Source organism: Cynocephalus volans, chromosome 2 (assembly GCF_027409185.1).
Source record: "Cynocephalus volans isolate mCynVol1 chromosome 2, mCynVol1.pri, whole genome shotgun sequence".
Lineage (NCBI taxonomy): Eukaryota > Metazoa > Chordata > Mammalia > Dermoptera > Cynocephalidae > Cynocephalus > Cynocephalus volans.
The window spans coordinates 183,381,210-183,388,941 of NC_084461.1; the positions used below are offsets into that span (position 1 = coordinate 183,381,210).

Below are 7,732 nucleotides of genomic sequence, written 5' to 3' on the forward strand. Positions count from 1 at the left end.
AGCAGTAATTATCCTTCCTTTTCTTTCTAACAATTGGTCTCCAAAAATGCAGGGCATCATTTCATTCCATTATTCAACAATTATTTAATGATATCCTTCTATGGTGACAGACTCTACTCTGGACACTTGGGACATAAGTAAATGATGCAGAGAAAACCTCCTGTCCTCACGGGACTTATATTCCACTGGGGGAGACAAGCAAAAAAATAGATTAAATAAATGAAGCAATGATAACTGCTAATGATAAAAAAAGTAAATCAGCAAGAATATATTTTGAATATAGATCATATACTTTTAATTTCAGATCCTTACCAAACCTAATTGAACTATCCAAGTAGCATATATTCTTCAGAACCAAACATAACCCAAATTGCATGCTAAAAGAGAGTATGTGATCAATCATGTGTTACATAAACAAGTATATATATGCATAGATATGCCTTAAACATATACCTGAACATATAGTTTTTAATATATATCTTCTATACATCAGATAAATATATTAAATATATATATAATACCTTACCCCTGACACATTTGAAGCTAAAAAAGTAACAGAAAATCTGTAAAAAATGAAATTCTATGGATCCTTATGTTTCCATATACATGAAATGTGCAGAGATATTTAATGATTTTAGGTTCAGTTACTTGTCTGCACCATAAGCTGCTAACAGGTGAGTCCACACGTTTATCTTGCCTAGCATTTTGTTTTGTTTGTCCTGGACAGTTCAAAAGTATATACACTGATATTTTTAAATTGGCAGCTTTCACTTAAAAATGAAAAATGTTAGGCTGTCCTGAAAAAAACAGAATAATTGGAAACAGTAAATCAGCAACCCCAAATGGCACCACTTGGCTGGAACTGGGTAATGGTGTCTCTGTTCATTAGTACACAGTACGGCTCCACCACTGAGCTGACTATCAGCTGTTGCTTACCTTCCTGTTTGCTCTGTGTCCACACCTCCCTCAAGTCTGGAAATGATAGGGAGCCACACAGGAATATCCTTTAGAAGAAAAAAAGGAGGGTCAGCATAGGGCTTTATAAAAGTAAACAATATGTCCATGAATTTAATATGCAAAAATGAAACAAAGCAAAAGAATACTTTTCACTTATATGTGCTACACACCCAGGCCCTGCAGGCATCTGGTTTTGTGATCTCTGCTCAGTATGGGCTCACCTGGTCCTGGGATGGTGGGTCAGTCACCAAAGAAGGCTAACCTCTGGCTCTTCTCTTTCAGGTTCTTATGATAAAGATACGTGGAAGAACTAGAGAATAAGATAAGACAGTTAATTAGTATAATTACAGGAGTGGTGCAGGTAATAAAATCTATAGGTCATCAAAATTGGCTAAAGTGTTTTGAAATTTAAAAAGATCCCATTTGCATTAGAAAGGATAAACAACAAAACTGAAAAATTTCCCCTTCAAATAATTTACACTTAGAAGCACCATGCTAATTCATTGAGCTGAAATGTTGCACAACCACCGAGAGTATCGGTTATTAAATCAGTGGGCTCTAGAATTGCTTAAGTGTACTTATCACACACAAAATAATAACACTGATAAAGAGGGCAGGAGGAAACTTTTGGAGGGGATGGATATATTCATAGCATAGATTGTGATGATATACTTATCTCCAAACTCATCAAGTTTCATACATTGAATCTGTACAGCTTTTTGCATGTCAATCATACCTCAATAAATTGGCTTAAAAAAACACGATTACTTGGAAACTCAGTGTCTTCTAAGAATAGCATTAGAGACTACCTGAAAGAGAATTCAGTCCCACCCACCTTAGAAAAAGGGGATAAATGGTGACAAAATGTTGAGATTAGTGATGCAACATAGAAACATGGGATGTACATGTTTTTCTATGTTCTTATTTACACAGGTTTCCAGAAAACAACCTAGAGCCAAACAAAATCTAGTCCAGTCATTCAACCATCAAAAGGCTGTTGGGTGGGAGATAAAAGGCATCTGTGACCTTTCATATCCCCACTAAAACAACCCTCGGACACCCCATTCTCTGACTCCTGTTATTTAAAAAGGGAGAAGACAAACGGCTGACCATGTAAATCATGTGGTGTGGAAAAGGTCACACTAGCAGAGCTGGTAACTGCGTTGTAAAGCATGTTTGAAGGATTTAAAACCTCCTTACTGCATCCAGGATCGCAAAGAGAAAACCATAACAGGAGTTTCAATAAGAACTGAAAACACAATAGCTGACCGTTTTCTCATTACAATAAAAGCATGTCATGCAGGCACAATGTCAAGTCCAAATGTCATTGTTTCAGGGACTGTAGAGAGATTGTGGACGCCCATTTAGAGAAGCCACTCACTCCTCTCCCACACCCTGCACTGGGAATCGCCAGTGGCCATGAGAGCCTGGACCAGCTGCCAGGACCAGACCTTGATCTTTCCAGGAGCGTGTACACTCACCTGCAAGTGAGAACAGTTCTGTGTGAATGAAAACACTGAAATAAAATTTATCACAGAAGTTCTGCCCCTTGACTTTCTCTCCTTCCCAGATTTTTGTCATCTGTGTCTGGGACTTTGTCCTTCCTACAACCCACAGTAATGCTCTCAATACTACTTCATTTGAAAAGAGTTCTGAGTCTTGTACCGCCCCCCCCCACCCCCTGCAAGTTCCCTGTCTGTACATTTCCCCTGATATTTCTGATTCCAGACATTTTAATTACATCTCACCCCAACCCCCCCAGGATCAGGAACAGATTAAAGCTTCATTTTAAGCAGAGGAATTGAAAACTTTATTATAAGATCCCATGTTCAACATCTTTTACATTAGAAAGACAGGTTAGAATCACTGACTCTAAAAAGTTCTTGTTCTGCACAACCTGAGAAGTTCCTTTCCCAGAACAAAACTTAAGACTTTCTTAATTTAAAAAGTTCCGATATGGGAAAAGTTGGATTTGCATGATAATAAAAAAAATTACCATGATTTTATCTTATATGCATATCTGCCACAGAATTCAATTTTTTAAAAATGTCATTTATCCATGATATTTTTCAGGACCCCTGCTTAGGAATATCTAATGAGATATTGTTAGGATAGATGAGAAGAACTAAAAAAAGTCCCTCCAGAGTCTGGGCAGGTAACATGAATCCATGAAGTAGGTAATATGAATAGTAGTGAATTCCATCAACTGTAGCAAAATGGACTGGACGTGCTCCAGCCGAATCGGCAGCCGCTGACCAAATGGACTTGATTGTTGCCAGGTGGGAATGCTGACACAGTGTTTGTGAATTTTCAAAATTTTCAAGAAAACCAACAAATTTTGAATCTCCTAATTTTTTCAATATTAGTAAATAATTAAGCATTTTTAAAGCAGACAAAGCAAATCTCAGGCTGGATTTGCCTCAAGAGGCAATGTGTTTTAAAGTCTGGCGTAAAGCTACCCTAATCATGTGATTCTGATTCCACTGGAAAGGCACTGAAGTGGGTCTGTATTGCTTTTTATTAGTTTGTCTACTGATAGTTTTAAATATATAGAGCTTTGGGATACAGGGATTGGCCTCATTTACATTACGTTTTAAAAGCCATTTCTAGCTCCACAGTCTTTGTCAGAAATAGGCAATAGATTTCATCTCAGTTGCCACTTCAAATCGATCAGTAGAGGCAGCCTGAGAGTTCTCTCCTGGGAAGAAATGAACTGTAGCTGGAAGGAGTGTGGGGATTGATTAGTGATGTCTGCCAAGAGCACATATCAGTCGGTGGGGACTTGTATGTCTTGTCTGTACCATTCTGAGCTTCTAAATTAAGTCCAGATTCCAGCATATATTTCAAGGTTTCTGAAGACTTTACTTACATTTATAGTCTCATATTCTGCCACTCTCTTTCCCTAAAAATGTACTGTATACAAGGCCCCCCTCCCCTACACAAATGTACTAGAAGAGATTTATCACACATCATGTTCCCACATGAGTCATTCAAGGTCATAAATCATGCCTTCATTTTCTAAGTATGCCTAGTCAATGACAGATTCAATGTCTGTTGAATAGATGAAAAGGATAAATGAAGCGATTGCCTTCTGCTACACAAACATTTAAATCAATGGCATCACTCAGGTCAATATTTCCCAACTTCAGTTAGTCATGTGGTTCTTTCACAATTTCTGTCATGTCCACGTTCCAAAAATTACTTAAAATATTTAGGTGTCACTACAAAAAACATAGCATGTCAGGGTGCTTTAAAAGGGAAAAATGAGAAACCTTGAGGGTAATCTACATGATCTGATCTCTCAATCCTTCCAAGCCCCATGGCAGAAAGGAGCGTTCACGTGCTAAGATTTTACATTCATGGGCATACCGGCCACACACCTATAATGCAAACGATGATATTTGCTGCACCAGTTTCATGTCTTACTGACATTATTTCTAATACATGTTCAAATAAATTTATAAGTATTAAAATAGCAAAAATAAGTTTGTCTCTTTACCATCAGAAACCATTTAGAGACCTCCAGAGGCACACAGTCCATGCTTGAGAAAACAATGATGTAAGTTGATTTGTTTCTTGAAAGCACACAATGTGTCTATCTGCAAAGCTTTTGGACACATCACACAGATGAGCCATCTATCATTTTGCAGATGTCATTGACTTGAGGATATCTATTTTATGGGTGATTAAACAGAAGCCCCAGGAATACAGCATTTCCTCTTAGTGAGCATCATGAAGATAGCTCAAAGGATGCTGTGACACACAGTTTTTATATCCTAAATACCTGTCACCAACACCCTGTGCAGTGCAGGTGTATTTTCACCAGACCACAGCCTGCATAGGCATCCCTTCATCTTTACAAATTGAATTAGTTATTGATTATCCCCTTTCTCACAGACAAGTACAATTCAAAATCATAGCAATCATTTTTAATATATGGACTGCTTTGCCTAGTATCCCCTGCCACGACACTGCCTGACACAAAGAGGACAGTTGCTCAATTGAATGTCACAACAGGCAGGTGGGCTGGGTGTCTTTGCAGCCTGGCATTGCCCGAAGAACATACAGGGACAGAGTACCCTGGGAAGCCAGGTGCTGTCCCTCTGCCTGAATTTCATGCACACAGATTCTGTGTGTCACCCAAGTGCCACTCCCTTTACCCAGCAAGAACGTATTTAGCCGTTCCAAAAGAAGCTGAACAAAACTTACCCATGAAATTCAGTTGTTCTACATCTTTATAGAGACTACCTCAGCCCAAAACTTGGTTTTATACCTAAACCCTCGGATTACTGCCTGGTACTAAAATCTCAACTGCTTTGCTTTATTTAACTCTCCCTTATCTCAATAATAATGATAATTAAAATAAAATATCATCTTTATTACAACTTATCACATCTTAGAATTATTTCATATACAGTAATTATTTGGCTGATCACTAAACCTTAGCCATTTTTGTACTGTATCAAGATTTTTGCCATGCCCATATACCACCTTTAATCTTACCCAATTAAAACCTTTATTAAAATCAACTTTAAATCAACGTTGCTCTTTTCTATTTAACAAAATGCTAACGCACTCATCATGAATGTAAATGTTTTGTATGATAGCCTTATAGTTTTCATATACATACATGTAGATATGTGTGCATACATACACATATATAAACAATCACCTAAGTATTACAATTTTTATTTTATTTATTTATTATTTAATTTTTAATATTGATTATTAGCATATTCATTCTTACAGATCGTGATATTTCTTTATGCCCTTTACCCGACCTATCACTTCCCAAACCCCCGCCTTCCCTGCCCCTTATCTCTAGTATCCTTAGGTTTGTTCTCTTCTGAAAGTTCAACCAGTGTATTGTGGGCTTTTCTTTCTTCCTTCATTCTTTCCTTCTTTCCTCCTTCCCTCCTTCCCTGTTTCCCTCCCTTCCTCCCTCCCTCCCTCCCTTTCTGGCAGCCAGTTATGAGAGAGAACATGCAGTATTTCTCTTTCTTTGTCTGGCTTATGTCACTTAACATAATTTTCTTGACTCATCCGTTTTGCTGCAAATGGCAGTATTTCATTCTTTTTTATGTCTGAGTAGTATTTCGTTGTGCATATATACAACATTTAAAAATATGGAATGCTTCACGAATTTGCGTGCTATCCCTTGCACAGAGGCCATGCTAATCTTCTCTGTATAGTTCCAGCTTTAGTATTTGTGCTTACCAAAGTGAGCACAATATTTCAATTTTTAAAAAGTTGATCTCAGCACCCTCTAAAATAATTCTCACCTCACATTGGAGAACGTTGAATTATCTCATTTGACTACAAGATAGTCACTTGAGGAATGTGTTAGTTACTGATTTTCTCTCATCTCCAGATTTATCCTTTATTGCCCATTTTGAAAAAGTGGATATGGGCCCTTTAAATGTTTTTCCATTGCTAGCTGGCACAATGTCAAGCTTTGTCAATAGAGGGCACTAGAGAGACAGGCATTGCCCATGGAAGGGGTTTGCTTTCTGGTTCCAGTTCCCTTTTAGCAGGCTCCTGCAGTGTCTCAGAGCCCAGCTCCTACAGCAGAAGCCTCTTCTCCAGTGCCCAGCTGCCTTCAGGGTGGGCAGCTTCTGCAGTACCAGCCTTCTATGGTACATGGTGGCCAGAAGCACCCAGCAGCCAGCGGCTTCGCTTGCAAACCTCTCTGGCGTTAGCTTAGTAGCAGAGTGCCTCTTGAGAAGCCCCTTCCCATAAACAGTGTTCTCTGGCACCTAAGAGGACGGATTTCCAGCAAGCTCCTTGTGCTGCATTCTGCTGGCATGGCACTACACTGACTTCTCTGCCATTTTTTGAATCACAACAATTCCCACTCCAGCAAAGACAGTGGTAAGCCCTTAGTGGAAGGGGGATGGGGCTTGTGTGGTTGGGTGGGGGGGTCTTCCTTGGGTGCTTCATCTCAGCCCTAGGGATGGTGGCTGTTCCTGACATCTGTCCACCTGACATTCTTTGAAGTATTCTTTACTTCTTACTAACTAATCCCTCATTATTTCAATTCCCTATTGTAGTTACAGAGTTCCATAGTACTTTCCCTGTCTTAAATGACTGCTTAATTGCTCTCTCCTGATGGGACCCTGGCTGGTGAAAGGAGAAATTCACAATTAAGTGGAAACTTGACTTTGGCTGGATGAGAACTAGATGCTTTCATCTTGGAGATGTGCAGCACCTGTGCCCTGCACGCTTGGTAAAATACCTCACTTTCATTCAGGTGTCCACCTCTACCCATGGACCCTATGGATGTGGGGGAAGTTAACTTCAGCTTGAGGGGTAAAACTGACTGGCTCTAATCAATCAGCACATCCCATTCTGCTAAACACAATGACTAGTTCAGAGACAGTCAGGTGATAAAATGTAAGAAGATGAGACTCAAGAACTGAGCAGCGTTGGAAACAGTTGAGCTGCCAGGTGTCAGACTAGCTGGTTAAGAAAACAAGCCAAAGAGAAAGTAACAATCAAGCCTTTAACCACTCACTGTAAGAGTGTAAGCAAGAGGCTAAACCTGAGATGTGGGAAATCCTTCCCAGTTCCATCTTTCCCTATGCAAAGCGGTCCAGTGAGGGTCAGGTGGATCATCGCAGGCCTAGGGGATTATCTCGCTGCCAGGGAACCCCAAACACAGGCTTCTAAAGTTTTGTGGCCCAGCAGGATGGGTGAGGGAGAGGGAAGAGCTAGGAGTGGAAAAGTGCTGAGGGCTGAGAAGGAGTGGAGAAAGTGTCTTCAGGGTTCTTCCTCA

General features: G+C 39.6%; 1 non-coding gene across 1 annotated transcript; it reads right to left on the reverse strand.

Moving 5' to 3' along the window:
* Window positions 1-6,077: 6,077 nt before the first annotated feature.
* Window positions 6,078-6,186, reverse strand: LOC134371305 (U6 spliceosomal RNA). Its single transcript, XR_010022745.1, has one exon. It is a non-coding gene; the product is annotated as a U6 spliceosomal RNA (small nuclear RNA).
* Between the last annotated feature and the right edge of the window lie 1,546 nt (window positions 6,187-7,732).